Genomic DNA, 20,018 nt, shown 5'->3' with positions numbered 1-20,018 from the left:
TTAGTAATAAATCAATAATGTTTACATTTCTCCTCTCGTCCCATCTCATCTTCTCTTCTCTACTATACCCCTATCAGTAATACTACGAGTGAATATCTGTGTATACAGCATTTGTCTGTCAACCGTTTTGAAGATGGAGAGAGTCGAGCATCATTATTCGCTGCAGGCAACAACTTTCTGTTAGTTATTGCTATGTAGGAACCTCCTCTCGTCCCATCTCATCTTCTCTTCTCTACTATACCCCTATCAGTAATACTACGAGTGAATATCTGTGTATACAGCATTTGTCTGTCAACCGTTTTGAAGATGGAGAGAGTCGAGCATCATTATTCGCTGCAGGCAACAACTTTCTGTTAGTTATTGCTATGTAGGAACCTCCTCTCGTCCCATCTCATCTTCTCTTCTCTACTATACCCCTATCAGTAATACTAAGAGTGAAAATCTGTGTATACAGCATTTGTCTGTCAACCGTTTTGAAGATGGAGAGAGTCGAGCATCATTATTCGCTGCAGGCAACAACTTTCTGTTAGTTATTGCTATGTAGGAACCTGGTAATATAATTAAGGACCATTTCCATATTTAATTGTTTGGTCCCTTCTTGAGATCGATGAATACCTCTGACACAAGATCATGTAAAGTCGTCTAAGAGATAGATGGTATGATTGTCAGTCACACTGTGATGTTCAAACCGACAGTTCGTGTTTACCGTCTTAATTCTCGTTTATGAGACTAGCAAGACCGGTTACTATACCGGATATTGTGTAGAGTGTGGACAACGGACACTCCAGTCAATCATCTTAATTGATTGTCTGAACACAGAGATGATAACTGTGAGTTTACGGTACTAAAACTTCCGAACTCGACTGTTGCGAGTTCAGTGTTGTTGCTGGACTCTTGTAATGATGGTGGTGGAGACCTTGTCTATTGTGTCGAATGCCCTCACCGTGTTTAAGAAAAAGGTTTGATCTTATACTCGAATTCAAATTTATAATATTACTTACCTATAATTGTAATTTAGGATCAGTACATTGTAACAACAATAAAATACGTGTTATTTGCTAAAAGGTATGTATTAATAACTGAACAGTCAATAAAATGTGTTTCTATTTTCTAGAATCTTGCTTTGGTTAAGTACAGTGTAGCGTTTATTTTTGGTTTCCTAGTAGATCATGTGTTCTGATCTCTCATTTTTTTAAATTTTCAAACTTTTCTCCCAATAATCTGATAATAATTTCTGTTTTCTACCTCAATGCAATTTTTCTTTTCTTTTCCAGTATTAAAGTATTATACTATACATTAAATAGCAGTTACTCATCAACTCACAAACTTATGGTAGAAATATTAATATTTTATCATCAAGAAAACCAGTCTCATTATACACATTGTATTCCACTTCACTTTTGGTTAGAGTGTACTCTAATAGATTCTGCACTCCATAGCTCGTACTTTTAAAGATTTTTCTTCTTATGTGCTGTTTTCCATTTTCTCAATCCTTGATTTCACCTAGCTGAACACTATTGCACAGGTAATGTGGGATTTATGGAATATAAAACACTTATCTTTCCTTCTTAAACTTTATTTAAATGAAAAGGTCACTGTTTCCTCTTGATTACAACTTTATGTTTTTTTGTCCTTGGAAATAAAATTTGTTTCAGATGATTTCCAAAACTTTAGTAACATTACCAAAATCCTCACAAATCTAGCCATAAAGATTTTTGTACGTCATAAATACATTTATTAGCTTAGTAAGTGTTTTATAATGTGGGTAATGCATACTTTAGATTGTGATAGTGCCAGTTTTAACTAATCATATTCAAATAGGGAGTCCAGGAACTGATTTGCATTGAATAAGAACCCTTTTTTTTCGTGAGTTGATAGAGCAATTCCCCTAAGTGTTGGTGGAGGTAAAAATGGGAGGTATAGAAAGGATTAAAATTATCAAATACATTTTTTAGATCTCATTTATAAAGGTTTTTATTCTATTAGAATCAATCATCAGACACGAAAGTTATAGTTGAATTTTTGACTGAATGTGAATTGCTACTAACACTTATTGTTTTTACATCATAATGTGATGCTGACGTAACAATTATTTTGTGACGGTCATCAAACAGGATTTTTCACTACATGTTTGAAGAAGAGATTTTTCGTCCTCAACAATAAGAAAGATGGCTAAGGTAAAATTATGAACTACAGGCTAGCAGTGTGAATTGGAAAAAATGTTTTAAACCGTGCTTTTGGACCAACTCTACTTCTAGCTAGGTTTATTTTATCTTCTACAACCAGCAAGTATTCGTTTTGGACCACTCTGCAAATAGTCTCTAATATTTTACAGGAATATGAGTTCATCAATTAGATTTAGCCAAGTAGATTGTACATATCTGAATTAGTCTAAGGCTTTGGAGAAGTTGTACCATGGTTTACTTGTCACCAAGTCTTTGGATAAGGTGTGAAGAGTCAGTTCTTGAAGTTGCTGGACTTTAGAGACCGATTGCCTTCTGTCAAATGTGACGGTACTTTGACCACACCTGGTAAATCTAACATCCCTCAGGGTTTACACGTGGATCTTATGCTTTTTATCACTTTCATCAATTATGCAGTGTATATTCTTAGAACGTGGACTGTTGTAAAACCGTATTTTTGTGGAGGAATAAACTCATTATTTCAGATAACTCTGTTGAAACATTTTGGATTTATGAGCGTAGTATCAATGTTTTAAGTAATAAAATATTTTGAACTTGTAGTTAAACATTTTTAAATATATGTTATAAAACAGGCAAACTATTTGTTAGTTCTTGAAAGTTTGTGTGAAACAACCAACTATTCTACGCAACTTATGCTTGTCTATTCACACAACTATGGTTGTATTATGGTTACACTAACGATACAATAAAAGCCATTAAACATTTTTAAATATATGTTATAAAACTGGCAAACTATTTGTTAGTTCTTGATAGTTTGTGTGAGACAACCAACTATTCTACGCAACTTATGCTTGTCTATTCACACAACTATGGTTGTATTATGGTTACACTAACGATACAATAAAAGCCATTAAACATTTTTAAATATATGTTATAAAACAGGCAAACTATTTGTTAGTTCTTGAAAGTTTGTGTGAGACAACCAACTATTCTACGCAACTTATGCTTGTCTATTCACACAACTATGGTTGTATTATGGTTACACTAACGATACAATAAAAGCCATGACCTGAGTTTTTACTTTGAATTTATGATTGATATTTAAACAAAATTATATTTATTAAGAATAATTTGATGCACTGAAAGATAAAAACTAAGAAGATTGTAAAATGGGTGTAGTTGATAAGTTGGATTGGTTGTCCACGAGTGTCAGAATTAAATTCTCTGTCATAAATTGCAGAAATATGTCTAAACTGATCTTGTGTACAAGATATCATCTACCGTGGGTCACGATTGGCCAGGGAATGCAAAAGTTTTGTTGGAATTCTGTCATGAGGGTGATGTCTGTCAACAGACAGAGTTCTATGAAATTATGAACGTGAAGTTGAATGGTGAGGCTAATACTTTGAAAAATGTTCATAAAATGGGTTTCGTTCTATAATCAGAATTATCTATTGGCAAAGTTTTAAATATGTCACTTGCGAAATTATGGACTTTATCAACTTCAAAATAATACAATAGATTGCCTGAATATATTCATTGAAATTATATGTAAGTATAATATAAATTATTTAAAACACACACATGGAACACGTTGAATGCGGCGGACCCACATTACTACTTTACCTGCTGCTAAAGTTGGTACATGACTAGAGTTACAGTACATCATTGTGCTATAGAATAATTCTGCTCTCTAGTATAGTATATCTGCAAGTAAGTGGCAGATATATACATTTTTGTTCATCTAGTTGGAGTTTAACGGTTGTGTAAGCTGTGTAGCTCTGCAATATTCTTTATGCCAAGTATAAATGTTTATATCTGCTTTATATTATAATTTACTATGCTAAGGGAGTGTATTATGTATTGATTACCTGCAATTAATCTGTACCAACCTTTTGTTTTAAGTTTTGGTCATCATGTTTTTGATCATCGCAGCCAATAAGTGTTTTTAAGAATATGTTTTATTTATATTTTGTATTTCACAGTGAAAAATGTTTACCTGGAAGCTATATATATATAGACATTAGTATAAGATAAATTATTTTTTCTTTCATTACAGTTCATAGCTATTTCTATATATTAAACATTTCCATTTTGACATTTTTGATGTTTGCATTTTGTTGTTTTGGACTAATTTTGTTATGAGATTCTGCAAGTAACAATGTTGACATTGGGTTTCATGACTCCGCAGTGTTTGATGGTTTGGTATGACTTGTGTTTGCGTCTAACAGCTAGCCCAGTGTGTATGTGTTTGGGATGGACCCCCCACTGGTCCCACTGCCCCCCAGCCCCCGCCGGAGAGGGTTCTCCATGATCCATCTCAACATCCCGGTGGGGGGATGGACGTTCAACACGCCACCCGTGACCCCCACTCCCGGTGTGTCCGTCACCCCCGCCACACCACCAGGAGGCCCCCCGCGCAAGTTCAGCTTTGCCAATCTACGCAGATTGTCGGCTTCGGTCAGTCTACACTACGGTGTGATGGTTCAACCTAACCTTGCTGTTTGGTAGACTAATCCGTAGCGGGTGGCCACACTTCTCACTTCCCTCCCCACCGGAACATGTACAGTTGTAACAGTGTTTCTGAACATCATAAAGTATGTACGCACGTCACCTGTCACACGTACACATTCCGAAACAACTTCATCAGTTTAAGGCTCAATAGTTTTTAATAATCTAAAAAAATAATAAATATTAGAAGAATTTGAAAAAATACATTAAACGAGTAAAGAAATTTCAGAAGCTCTTTACTTATAGTTTAAGCTTTAACTTTTTAATAAAAAAAGTTATATTTTTTAACTATAAACTATTTGTAACTTTATTGATGGTTAATAATAAAAACAAAATCTGATTGAAATTTCTTAATTTTTCTCAATTTCTAAATTGTTATTATTAATGTTAATCAGATATTTTGAAATGAAAGTTTCATATTGGTTAAGCAATGGTTATAAAATATGAAAGCAAAATTAGGTCATGAGTTTAAAGCTTCTATTAAAAAAGTAAGAATATAAATTTTTGAAGATGTGTACGATGTAACTCCTATAGTGTACAGAAAATCATTAGTTAAGATATCTCAACATAAACTAGATTATAATAATAACTAATTTGCCTCATCATTTTAAAACAGCATTACATTTTTCCTTCTTTGATTGTTTGAATACAACATCAAGAGAGTGCAAAGTTAAATGTTCATTTTCTTCAATTGAGATTTAAGATTAGTTCTCTTGTCTGCCAGACCTGTGGTCACCTAATTCGAGTTCCCAGCGAGTTTGGTCAGCTGTAGAACTTAGAGTTACTCTGCTTTTTTGAGATTGCTGCTTTTTAATCTTAGCGATTTTGCTGGTTTACTCACATCGGATGCAGATATTCTTCTGTGGACGTTGGGCTGCCACCTTCACAGTTCACACCTCATCTTCATGTGCATAGTTTGTACAAAGTCATGTACATGTCATCATATACTTGAACTTCATGAATTATGTTTATACATATTTTACACGTTTGAGAACAATTTGTTTGGTTTTAACAGGAAATCTTACCTCATTAGCCAAAACATTGCAATATTTTCATTTAATTTTATAATCATTTTCTGTTTGCTAGAAACTCTGGTTTTTCATCGCTTTTTGAATGAGCTTAATTAATTATTGTACAAAGTATTCGTGTTAGCTGTCACAATCTGATTATGGGCAAAGCAACCAACAGAGCGCCATAGGTTCGGAACTTGATAGTTTTAAAGAGTAACGTTGATCACGTGTAGGCTTATTAAAATTTTAACATTCTGGTAGAGAAAATAACAAAATACCATAGTGACGTGGATAGAAAATATTCTTTATTTACGTATTCATGAACAGTTACAGGTGCCAATATAGTGAGTAGTAAGGGGAACTCATACAATGTAATGATTATTGTTTCATGGTTCTGCATAAACATAGAACAGATGAATGTTTATGAAAAATTCTAGATGTTCCTCAATATGATGGAAAACTAAACAATAACTATTTATAACTAATTAAAACTAGTTCAATTTATATTTTATAAAATTTAAAAGTTTTCAATTAAGGAAACAGGTGGTTTGTTTCCAAATAGTATTTCTCGCCAAATTGCTATGTTTAGAATAACCTTTAAAATGGTAATGTAATGATCCGTGTTTAAACTTTAAATATTCAATTTTCAACATTGAGAGTCCCAGTTTCTGGTGCATTAGACACTGACACGTACTTGTACTGCTTCTCTCAAGTCTAGTTCATTATGTTTGTCCGAGTATCGCTTTGTCCGTAATCAAGTTGTGATAACTTACGTGGAAGACCCACTTGTGTGTAACTCCTTCTGGACTGGGGTTACAACACATCCTAGAATAGAGTAGAACTAATCTCTATAATCTGCCTGACCTTGACTATGGAATATAGTGCACTTTATCATTGAAGGCAGTATCATTCATTGCACCTCCTTGCTTTCCATAGTTCATATGGAATGGCAGGTTATTATTAGGATAATATAATGTTAAATAACGTACTGTGTAAATGAAAAATGCCTTTCCAATGTATCAAGAAAAATATATTTATCTATTAATTAAACGCTTGAAAAGGTGAATAATTGGTCAACTTTACAACAAAGTTATTTTGTATTTCTGTATTTAATTTTGTTTACATTCTGAAATTTCCAGTTCCATGTTTAATTGTTAGTAAACTCTTTATGTAACATTGTTAAAGGAGTATGTTTTCTAAACCCAATGTACTCAATTAAAAAAAATGTATTTTCTCTCCACTGCCATATTTGACACTATATGTTTGACTCTTCTTGAACAGGATTAACTAAGTACTTTCCCAAAATTGCAATTTATCAGTATTTATACTACACATGTAATCATCATTGTTAAGATATTATTAATTTTTTAAATTATTACTTTTGTCATACATTTGTTTGATTGGCTCCTTTAAATTAGATTTGCACTCTTTATTTGATATGTTTTGCCTCTGATATTCATTAGAATATTACATATTTATCTAATAATGTAGTTCACTTAATCTAAAACAAATACTCCAATAATCATAGAATTTTATTTCTGTGATGTCTTTTGTGTTCAAGGAACACATAACATTTAAAAAATATATTGGAAAATTCAAAGAATAAAATATATGATGATGAAAGATCTGGAATTTATAAAATTCATTGTGACAAATATAATTTAAAATAAATTGGGCAAACAAAAAGGAAGATAAAAAAGAGAGTCAAGGAACATACATGTCTGAAATATCAACATTAAGAAAGATCGGCCATGATAAAACATGCACTGGACACTTTTCTCAAGTTAGAATTATTAAAAGAAATCCAAAATAAAAAATCCTCGATGCTTATGAAACAATTTTTACAAAGAATAACCAAAACTATTTAGTAAATAATGAACCTGAGCCTTTCTGAAATTAACTGTTACTGCCTTCAATCTAATTAAATATTTATTTTTACATATATAGTAGACGTACTTCCTGGTCTTTACAATTTCATTTCCTTGTGTTTTCAATAGACCATAATGACATGTGTTTTTATTTAAGTACTAAATTGTTTGTAGTATCACTTTGATCACTTTTATTGTAATTATGAGTGTCTGATGATGTGTTCCTTGAACACGAAAGGCCTCACAGAAATAACATTCAATGATTATTGGAGTGTTTGTTTTTAAATTAAGTAATCTATTCCAGTAAGAAAGAAGCTGGTACAATGTAATGTTGTTCAGTATGTTGGTGTTGGTATCATTGAAGTTTTGGCTGGTTGACTTTCTGAATGAACTTCAAAATGGCATATTAATAAGCTTACGTACACCGTACAAGACATGAGTAGATTGAGGCTTCTCGTATCTCCAAGGCTCGACATAAATAACACGATACAATTGTGATTTACCTATGTCAAAGCTAGGTAGTGTAATTATTTAAATTAGACAAGTGATAGGTATCGGTGTAGTGCGTTGTCAGAGTGTCACTTACTATCAGTACAACATGGTGGATCTTTCTGTTACACGAGGAGTACTGTTCGGACATTTTACAAAGGTACACTTCTTATTGAGTAAATACCGTCACTTAACTCATTTAGTATTTCTCGTAAAACTCATACTAATAAAGGGGATGAGTTATATAAAATTAGTTAATAAAAATACTTGTTACTGCCATAATATTACAATGATGAATATCTGATATTTATTAATTTAGAGTAAATATATAAACTTTGTAATTGACCATTATGATAAAACTGCTTTGGAACTGCAGCTCTGTATTAGTAGCTAATTACGAATATTCATCCTCAATGATGACAAAAAAAATTGTAATTCTTCTCTCATAAACGGTTGAGATAACAAAAATATTTGGGCTATGGTAGAGGTGCAGACAATAATGGATGTCAGCATAAAAAGGATTAAAGTATTTATTATTGCTTGAATTAATTTATATATGTACGTGATGCTTGCAATTGTTTTATGTTCTTCAATATACAGCTTCAAAAAGAAAGTAATATAGACATACTAATAAACTTTGACGTAAAAACACCATGGAATTAAAAATATGTATGGAAATTTCAGATAGTTTATTATTCATCTATTTCATTTCCTTTTCCTAAATCGGTATTATAACATCTTGCCTCTTTCTATTTCATTTGCATCTGAGCCTTTTTAAAATTAATGTCTGTGAATAAGTTAAAGTAATATTTAGAATCTTTGTCTACAACAAAATTGATGTTCCCATATGAACAAACACAATTGCCAAACACTTTCGGGGCAAACTGAAGAGATGAATGATTTATTTAGTTTGTGAAGTAATCATAATTGTGAATGTGACCATTCATGTATGTACAGGGCTGTACTCAGCTTAGGCGGGCCCTGTCATGTCCCGCCATCCATTTATATGGTTTCTTCAAATGTGTGGCAAGCCTGGCCCGAGCCCCGGTCTGAGTACGGGCCTGTGTCTGTGCCTGCAGTAGCTTGAAAACATTATAATTTCTCTAATCATTGCCAACATACTATAATTATGATAGCAAGTATTTATTTAATTAGTTAATAAGAAGAATATAGGAGTATGTGTATAAAAATAATAATGCAAGTTAGTAGATATGTATACAAACTGCTTACGGCATATCACTGGGTGAGATTCAGTTACTAATAACAAATTGTGTTATATCTGCATTCTGGGAAAACTCCAACACTCCAAGAACTGTGATTAAATCTATTACAATGTAAGCACCAACACTTCATTTTCCTCATAGTGTAGGCCAACTCGAGTCCTCATTTATATGCATATCAGTGCAACATTTATTTAAAGGTTGCTGCACATATTTGTTGACTTTTAAATAAGTTCATATTAAAGTAATTGATATTTTTGTCAAACTGTAGTTTGAATATAATCTCATACATTATCTTTCTGACCTGTGGGAAAGGACTGATGTATATGTTGTGTAAGATTGTACCAATCCATCGTAACAACATTGTACCATGTCCAACATATTCTCAATACTTGTTACTGTACTATCAGAGTATGCAGGTAATGTATTCAATGTTTGTACATTTCCTGAAAAGTACCGTACAAGATAAATTACTACACAGAGTTTGTACATTTTTTCAATTATGGGCAGTTGTGAAAATAACTTATTATAAAACAAAATGGATTTGTTATGCAATATATCTCACTTGTCTGTATAATTAATTAAACTCTTTTCGTGGTTATTATAAATTAGACTACTATTTGTGGAGGCAACTTTGTCATGGAAATCTACTATCTTTTCTCCCGTAGTAATGCAAATTAAAACTATTCAGTATTCAAATTAAATAAAACTGTGCAGTGATAATGCTGCTGTGAGATTTAAATAGACAAGTGTACTTGAAAAATAATATATTATCCAGTTATGAATGAAATTCTTGGTAGCAGAAAAGCTTAATCAGAAATTCAAATCTGTGTCATTCAAGCTTAATCAGGTATCAAATCAGAATCCCATAGGTTCAGATTTGATGTACTTTTATCATTTCATGACTGGGTATAGTCATTAAAGTATTCCATAATAACATTTAGATATAGTCAGTCTTAGTTAATACACTATATACCGCATCGTGGCAGCGATTTAGTTTTAGAATGTGGTTATGAAAAATAATGTTTATTTTATTTATTTATTATATTGTTGTTACATGGATCTTTGAGATTTGTACATTGTCAAGATAATAATAATATTACAAAGATAATTTGTAATTTCTTCTTCTTCTTCAAATTGTTCAGGAAAGTCAGACTAGAACAAGGAAGATCTTCAGCTCTTCTACTCGAGTTGTGTGTTTTCTCTCCAGTTTAGGAATTCTTCATTTGTGTAGAAGGGCCGCACAAGAAGCCAAGCAGAGAAATGTTTCCACATGTTTTCTTGGTTCACGTTCTTTATTGCTTCGGGCAGGGTGTTGTAAAGTTTGGCTCTAATGTTAAATGGCTGCTTTCAAAAGTTGTGAGCCTGTGTGGAGCGATGGTGAAGTTGTTGGCCAAGGTGCTGTGGGAGTGATAGTCCAGTCTCCTCCTTATGTTGTGATTTAATGCACACATTGTAGTTTCAATGATGTAGAAACAAGATGGTTAGTATTTTTTGACTGGTGAAGGCTGTTCCACATGATTCTTGGGTCCGTCCTGTAAATATGCAGATGGCTGTTTTTGCAGTTTAAGGACTCTGTGTACTTTAGACTTGGAGGAGCCTCCCCAGGCAACCAGTCCATACCGAGCATTAGACTTGAATAGTGGAAAGTATGCAGTTCTTACTGTGTCATTATTACTTATTTGTTTCAGTCTCCTCAGGACATATAGAGTGGAGTTTAGCTTTTTGCATAATTGGTCGATGTATTGTGTTTGTGTCCATGATAGTTTGTCGTCCAGGATAATGGAGAGGTACTTTCTTTCTTCAATTCTTTGAACCTCAGGTTTTTTTTTTTTTTTTTTTTTTTTTTTTTTTTTTTTTTAACAGAGGGCCAGGTTTTCCTAGGCCTGGTAGTTGCCTCTCAGCCATCCGGCTTATTGTGCACCCTCTCCCTCACCAGGTTTAAGCTGTATCAAATCCCAGGCCTTTACAAAACCATGAGATCTTCTGAACAATGCCTTCCTGTTCCAACCCCTCTTTACCGTATGCATAAGAACACCTAGGGATCTTGAGCGTTTGCTCTGTAATGCCGGACATTCAAATATGACGTGCTTGGCTGTTTCGTCAGCCTCGCCACATTTCCTGCACAGTGTTTTCCTGAACTGGAATACCTATTCTGTTCAGGTGACTTCGGAATATCCAATGACCTGTAATAAAACCAGTCACCTTTCTGATCTCCGTTCTACTCATTCTAAGGGCATCTGCTGCAATGTTCCTTGATGGTCCCTTGAGCATCCGCTTTGCCTGTACATTCCCCTCAGTGTTTCTCCAATGTTGTAGGTGTTTGTTAGCCATCCACTTGGTAACTGATTCTACGTGCTAAGTTATATGAGACCCCACACACGTTGGTTCAGGACCGGTAAGAAGACGGTTGGCTCCCAAGTTAGCGCAACCGTCTGCCCCTTCATTTCCTGTGATTCCTCTATGTCCAGGCACCCAAGTTAGAATAACTTTATTGGTTTTCGCCAGCAATTTCAAGACCTTATGGCATTCCCAGACTGCCTTCGAATTACAGTCATGGTTGGCCAAGGCCTGCAGAGCAGCCCTGCTGTCCGAGTTAATGTAGATGTTTTTGCCTTTGTAGCCCCTTTCCACATTAACTCTTGCACATTCTGCAAGGGCTGTAACTTCAGCCTGAAAGACAGTTGCCAGTTTTACCTAGGCTAAAGCTTAAGTTAACCCTCGGTCTGGCTCCCCAGACCCTGCCCCAGTACCCTTCAGAGTCTTTGACCCGTCCGTGTACCAGGTTAGAGCCTTCTTCATGTAGTCAGGCTCACCTTTTGACCATTCCTTCCTCTCAACAATGTTGACTTGAAATGGTTTTTCCCAGTCCGTAACTTTGCCATTCTGTCAGACATCATTTCTAGAATATCCAGTTTGAGAATGTCAACGATCTTGGAGTGCTTACTAGCATGGTGATAATGCCAGTTCCCATTGCACTTCAGTCTGTTGGCAGCCATCCTAGCCTCTCCTATGACGAATATGTCTAGGGGTGGGAGGTTTAGCACTACTTTCCATAGCAGCGGTTGGTGTTCCTCTCATGGCACCCGTTGTCCCCAAGCATGCCAACCGCTGTACCTTTGACAGGTTTTTTTGCGGCAGTCACCTGTTGGACTTTTGGCCACCATACCACTGAGCCATACACCATCATTGGCCTAATGACTCTGGTGTACAGCCAGTGTGACATGTCGGGTCTAAGCCCCCATGTGCATCCTACTGCACGTCTCCACCATCATCAATGTAGTCTGAGATCGTCTGATTATGTATTCCATATGAACAATTCCAGGTGAGTTTATCATCCAGTTTGACACCTAGATATTTGAACTCCCTGCTTAACTGTATCTGGCCCCCACATAGGACTGGCTGTGTGATTTCCAGTTTCCTTCTTCTTGTAAATGGTATCATGAACGGTCTTCGAAGGATTTACTACAAGTCCTTCTTCGTCACACCATCGCTCCACAATGGGCCAGTGCTCTCTGCATCATTTCCAGACACGTTACCATATGCTTACCTCTTATGAGTATAACAACATCATCTGCATAGCCTTGAGCATACATACCCTGTTCATTCAGAGTCCAGAGTAAGTCATCCACAACTATGTTCCACAGGCTTGGTGATAATACACCTCCTTGTGGACATCCTCGCTGCGTTTTGACCTCTCTTGTGATTCCGCACAGAGATGCCTGTGCTCTTCTGCTCTTAAGCATGTTACTTATCCACCTAACAACAGTTTCCTCCGTACCTACCCTGGATGTAAGCTTAGACACTATAGAGTGAGTACTCGTATTATCAAAAGCTCCTTCTATGTCCAGGAACACTGCTAAAGCTATTTCCTCCTTTTGTTCAATAGCTTTGCTCAATCTTGCCAACCAGACAGTGTAGGGCTGTTTCACAAGATTTACCTTTCTGATAGGCATGTTGATTTGGATGTAAGGGACGATTGATGAGGACTGTGTCCCTTAAATGCCTATCCAGAACCTTCTCCAATGGTCCTTGACAAAGAAGGATGTTAGGCTTATTGGTCTATAAGCCTTTGCAACCTCATAGGAGGGTTTGCCTGGCTTCGGATAAATAATAACCCTAGAGGTCCTCCAAGATGAGGGTATGACTCCTGTTCGCTAGACTAGTTCTAAACAGTCGTAGGAGCAGGGGTATCACCAAGTCCCCACTCTCCTGCAGTAAAGCGGGAAAAATGCCATCGGTACCTGGTGATTTGAACGGCTTAAAAGACTCCAAGGCCCGTTTTATCCCTAAGTAGTTGATGACAGTCTTTGCACAGTTCCCAGTCCACCTTAGACGAGCTATCTCTAGGTTCTCGCCGCCATTCACTAACAAACTGTTTCACTGGTTTGAAACGATCCTGGAAGTGTGTATTCAGTAAACACTGAAGAGTCTCCTCAGGATCCTTGGTGTGAGTCCCATCTTCCCTAAGTATAGTACCCACCGCATTTTGTGGGGCTTCGAGAGCTAGGACTTTTTTGGAGTTTTGCGCAGTCAGGAGCCTTATCAATACTCTGACAGAATTCTCTCCACGAGTTTCTCTTAGCTCTTCTCACCTCTTTATTGTACTCTGTTAGAGCAGCAGAGTACCTATCCCAGTTCCCTGCACGTTTGCATGTTATTATATGCTCTGCGAAGGTTTTTCCTCAAGGTTTCCAGCCCCTGGTTCCACCAACATGCTTTTTTCCTTGAGTTTTTCTCAATCACGGGGCAGGCTTTGTGGTACGATTCTATCATGGCGTTTTTCAAAGAGTTCGCCATGGTCCTCGACCCCTTGCCCCTGATACCCATTTTCCCTTACTAGATTGTTTTTTTAGCTCTGCATTGAAAGCTACCCAATCTGTTTTCTTTGGGTTTCTATAGGTCTCCTTTATTTTATACGACCTCATGTCAAAGGAGATATACTTATGATCTGAAGCAGATGCTTCATCAAGCACACTCCAGTTTAAAACTTTAGTTGCAATAAAAGTTGCTAGTCAGAGTTATATCTAAGACCTCTTCTCTTACCCCTGTACCTCTTCTTTGTACAAAAGTAGGTTTACAGCCTTGATTCATAATAACTAAGTTAGATTCTACTATGAAATTCAAGAGGCACTCACCCCCGATTGTTGATGTTGCTGCTCCCCCCAAGCGGTGTGGTGGGCATTCCGCGTCACAACCGACAATCAGGTGCCTCCGCGTAAGGGTTCCGAACTCCACAAACCGCCTCATCTCCGCAGTTGGCGGTGGTTCTGGAGAATCGTATGGGAGGTAAACTGATGCAAACAGGATTCTGATGTTGCCATCACCTGTCTGCAAGTGAACCTCTGTCACGGCTGTGTCTCTAGAACACATTTGTGGCCATTTTTTAGTGATTTTGATTTTGTTACTGACATATATACATGCTCTAGGGTTTGTTACTGCCAGAATCATATATCAAATTACCTTTAGCGGTGCTCATCCCCATCACACGGCTGCCAATGGTCCATGGTTCTTGGATCAGGACCACGCCTATGTCGTCAGCCAGGATCTTCTGGCAGAGTGTTGCCGTAGCTGCTCTGCTGTGGTGTAAGTTTATCTGGAGCACCGCTGTCATCCACTATTGATCATTACCTCCCTGCAGCTTGAAGGTGATCCTGTCACTAGCCCAAAAATGGGCGCATCGCCAGAGTCCTTCAGCTTCTTCAGGGAGTCTTCGTCCACATGAAGGACCAGGAATTCGCCGTTGGTACTAGATTTCCCTCCAACAGCAGTCCATTGATCCGTGTCAAGGTCATTCTGGTTTTTTGAGGGCTTCGAAAACAGCTCTTGCTTGCTGTCCACCTCGATGTCCTTAGGGATAAAAGTGGATACTTTAAAAAAACATCCTTACCAGACTTTTAGCTGGGCCCATTTTCAGCTGAACCCCTTCGAAAGGACTCAGCTCCTGGACCTGCTTCTCTAGCCACACCTTTGTTTCTGTGTTAACACAGCCGACCACTATCGCTCCACCTTCAACATGACAGCTGGACATCCTAACGTTTTTGTGCCCTTAAAGGCGCGTTTGCCCAGCACTTTCTTCAGGTTGTTGGCTTCTTCCGTCGATAGCTTCACTTCTGGGTGTTCGAGCCGGACAATAGCCAGCTTCTCCACAGAGATCCTTTCGGCATATGTTTCGGGTGTCTTCTTAGTGACACCTCCATCATGCCCCTTCCTTCTTTTCTCCCCTCCCTTTGCTTGTTCTTCAGGTGTCAGCTGCGATCGCTGCCTCTTCACACCTGAATAGCTTGGGGTTTGTTGTTTTTGGGCTGGTGCGGAATGAGTTTTCCCTTGCTCTGAGGCCCCAACAACAACCAAGTTCCCTTTTGAGGAACCGGCTTCGTTGTTTGGTTTCATCAGAGCTCGGTTTTTCTCTTTCCCACCTCTTCTGCCTTTCTTTCCCGGGGGATTATCGGCTCACCTCTAGCGATAGCCTCTTCTATCCTCCGCTTTCGTAGTTCGCCTCTCGAGAGCCGCTTCTTTTTGGCTCTTCCGGCCGAACTTCGCCTTCTGACAAGAGAAGTCTGTCTTCCTCCATTGGGGTCATCTCAGACACTCTTAGTTGTTCAATCGGTAGCTCTTCTGGTTGAGTTTCGCTTACCTCTTGAGTTTCAGTTTTGGTTTTTGTTTTGGTTTGGTTCATTCTCCATTCTGATCTCACGAGAACCGGGTTTTTGCGGTCCATCTTCCCAGTGACCGATTAGGAAGATAAGGGTAATTACGACTGGGTGTCCCCTGGTTCCCAGAAGGCTCCGTTGTAGACACTGAATATACCCCCAGTGCCACGAGACTCTCAGCACGGGTCGCATAACACCTTAGTCTGGGGTTGTTTGGTAAAGTAGGGGAGGGACCATCAGGAAAGGAAGGGATAGGTAGCTACTCTCAATTTCAGGGCCAAACTAAGAGGGGGAAAAGGTTTTCTACCCTTGTCACTGGAATAGTGACAAGGAAGGTGGCTTCCTCCCCTTGCCCTTGCCACTCCCTTAGAAGTTGCAGCACAAGACGAGGATGGTACATCACCCACGATCCCATCTGGGACAGTGGCTGATGCCGATGAGGATGCCATTCCCCCACGGGTAGAAACCTCAGGTTGCTGGAACACTTCAGCTTTTCAGCCAATTATCAGTTGTTGGCTGTTATTTGCATTCAAGACAAGATTGTTTTTTTTTTTAGCAGTGTTGTTTTGACATTTTAAGTGCTATGTATCTTTCTATTTCCAGTTGTTCGGGTGACTTATTTTTAAGCAGGAGTACTGTATCATCTGCATACACGAGTACTGTATCATCTGCATACACGAGTGATGTACTGTAGTCTCTCATGTAGGACGGGAAGTCACTGACAGATATTATGTAGAGGATAGGCTCAAGAATTGAACCCTGAGAGAGGGACTCCTCTCTGTACTGGCAGGTTGGTTGAGATGGTTGTTTGAGATATGCAATTGCTAGTGGAGTTTAGTGTTACATCTTCGTGTCTATCATTCAGATAACTTCTAAACCACTCTGAAGTGCTGTCTCTGGACCTCTTGCTTCCAGTTTCACTAGCAGCTCATTCCCATGACAGACACAGTTGAAGGCTTTACTATAGTCAAGAAGCACAGCTGTAGTTGTATCTCCTGCCTCAGCTGCCTGTATGAAATACTCAATGACAGTGATAATAGCAATGAAGTTGACCATCCAGCTATGAAGCCGTGTTGTTCCAGTGGTATTAAGTTTCTATGTCAATGGTCTAATAATCTAGTAAGCATAACTTTTTCAACTACTTTACTGTACATCAATCTCCACGACCAATCGTCTCGAGTCATGGGCAGGTGAGGAGGGCACATTCAGTATTTGGGGCATGGTCCAGTCAAAGCTGTCAGCAAGCAGTGATGAGCCATCTACGAGTGGAGTGCAGCCATTCGTACATTCTCTATAAAAATCAATGTATTTGTGGACAAAACTCGTTGTAACTTATATCTTTTGCTTTTTGATTTGTATGCACGGGAGATCCACAGCTAAGCTTAATTTTTACAATATATTTTGTGTTCTTGGTTAACATTATAATCTGGACTCCTGGGTGAGGGGTGTTTTGTTATGTACATATTGCTGCATTTTTTGCAACCGGTAGTGACACTATATATATATATTTTTTGAGTTCACATTTATTTTTGTTGTTGAGGTTTTTGTCTGTTGAGGAGTGTGAGTTTGTCCTCTGTCAGGAGTAAAATTTGGTTGGTACTTCGTTTGTCAGGTATCTTTTAGTGTCATTGATGAACGATGTTATGTAAGACTTATGTTGTCCCATTATGTGATGCTTGTCTCTAGTTCTTCCTTTCCCTTACTGTTGTTGTAATTGTTTTCTCTCTAGTCAGAAGCTCCTGTTGAAGTGTTTCAATACTACTGGAGAAATAAAAAATGTTATCTTGCATTTTGTTACAACAAGATTCCTTTACTCTTGGCCTCTTTTTTGAATTTGTTTAATCTCTGCTTTGTATTTAATTGTAGTTCGAGTATGTATTTGATTTGGGTGTTTTGGGTAGATTTTTCTCTTTCAGAATCCCTTATCAGCTTTTCTTTCAGCTTATTTTCTTCTTGCAATTTTTCATGTTGAAATTGTACCTCAAGTTCTAGCAACGTTGTTTTATTAGATATTTCTTTTCCAGTCTCTTCAAATACTAGCAAGTTATCTTCTAATTCAACCTCACTGTGATTTTTTAGCTTAAAGTTATGGAGTTCTTGTTTTAATATGGTGTTATCCAATAGAAAGGCTTGGCCAACTTCCACTGCAAGTGTGGGGGATGTTTCGAGATCCATTTCATCACTGTTTATCAGGTTATCAATTTTGTTTTCCAGTTCTCAATGTGACTTTACTGTATTCCTTTAGTTTGCTGTCTGGTATGTTTACACACGTTGCATGGTACCACTGTTTGCATGGGCCTGTGCAACAGATGCCTGTAAACCTGACCTCAAACTCACATTCCCCACACGGGTACGGTTACTTTGACATTTTCGTTAGTTCTTATATACTATTCTCTGTGTGTAATTCTTAAGTAAATTTTATATTACTGTACATCTTAAAATAATTGTTTTTTATTAACAATTGTGAGTGACTCCAGAATAATAGATTATTGATTTTTATAAAACTCAATCAAGTGATCCAATTTTATATATAATTATTAAAGATGCAAAAAGTATCTAAATTGTTTTGAACTCAGGAACTCTAGATTACAAGTCTGTCACTGAATAAGTGAGCTATCCAGGATTCTTGATAAACTTGTCAGTTTATACTGGTTATTAGTTTTGTTTGGTATACAAGATAGATAAAGGATTGTCTAATGATAATAGATATGATGAATTTGCAGCTCTATAACTGTTGTTATCAGCTACATCAGATAAGAAAGGTCTAAACAGTTGCAGTTATACATAATTATTATCCATATATCACATGCATTAATCGGACTGAACAATACTAAAAACACAACAACGGTCTAGTCTTAGGAATGACCATAGACCAAAATCTAAATTTTAATCCCCATTCAAAAATGCTTGTAAAGAAGTTTCTTCTGGAATTTATGCCCTGAGGAGATTTTTCAGTTACTAATTAATTTGGAAACTATTATTGTTTATTTTGACCATATTCAATCTAATACTATTCCTGGTATACCTGTATGCCTTTTTGGATCTACATCAAAGCAAAATCTAAAATATTTTTATTTTACGAAAAAGCAAGAAGGATTATGCTTGGATTATTAATATGAACTTGGTAAAAACTCATTTTCAAAAGTTAACAATTCTGAGAGTGATCATGAAAGTACTGAAATGACGTGTGTGTTTAAATTGAAATGCTAGAATTTAAAATGTAAACTGAAATGCTGAACTTATTCAATTTAAATGATGTAAAAGCCAGGTTTTGTGAACCCTCATTGAATTTGAAATTTAATTGACGGTTTGAATATACCTGTATTATTATTGTATTGTAGATTAAACAGTATAAAAATAATGCTTTAAACCTTAGAAGTTTATGATATATATTTACTCAACAATTAGTAGCCAAATATAAACACGTGTTTTTTACAGTAATGTTGGCAGCATGTGAAAACTCAATGCTGTTGTGATAAGCAACTATATATGTCTGATAAGCTAAACTGCTATGATGTCATTAAGTGACAGACAATATGAAGTAATGGTCAGTAGACTATCATTGCTTTATGGTGTCAAGCGTTTGTTCAAGGAAGATGTGGCTGATCTGGTATCGTCTCTTTGTTTGTTCAGGGTAAGAACTTGAATTGAACATCATTCAGCTACAAACTGATCTCGTGTGAGAATCCATCTCTTTAAATGTCACCGTTATTGATAACATTAATAACTTGTTAATACATTTTCGTGAGAGGTAGCGCTCAGTTAAATCTTAAGTTTGATAGAGTAAATGCAATATGATATAGGGATATGCTGACATTTTCAAAATTAGAAAAAAATCCTTTCTAAATACGAATGCAATTTTGTTTGATATATTTTTGATTAAATTCAGAACGATTCATTGGGTCCAATTCATACTTTGACCTAATAAACAAGACAAAAAACCCCAAATACCAACAGATACTGGTTTACTTTACACACTCAGGGTGAAGATTCCTGACACAGGAGAGTTCATATTTGAATATTTAGGGTTTGGCATGTAAACACTCAAATTTAAAATAAGTAAAAAAATATTCCTAGTAACATACTCAGGTGTAATTTTTCTAAAATTATATTGATAGAGAAA

General features: G+C 36.7%; 1 protein-coding gene across 6 annotated transcripts in view; it reads left to right on the top strand.

The window, feature by feature from the left end:
- Positions 1 to 20,018, top strand: part of LOC124368384 (kinase D-interacting substrate of 220 kDa B) — a 149,931-nt gene that overhangs the window by 21,961 nt on the left and 107,952 nt on the right. The window lies entirely within an intron of this gene.

The sequence above is a fragment of the Homalodisca vitripennis genome, chromosome 8, assembly GCF_021130785.1.
Source record: "Homalodisca vitripennis isolate AUS2020 chromosome 8, UT_GWSS_2.1, whole genome shotgun sequence".
NCBI classification, from domain to species: domain Eukaryota; kingdom Metazoa; phylum Arthropoda; class Insecta; order Hemiptera; family Cicadellidae; genus Homalodisca; species Homalodisca vitripennis.
Note: the sequence above shows the minus strand (reverse complement) of the source record. Positions and strands in the feature narration are given on the sequence as shown.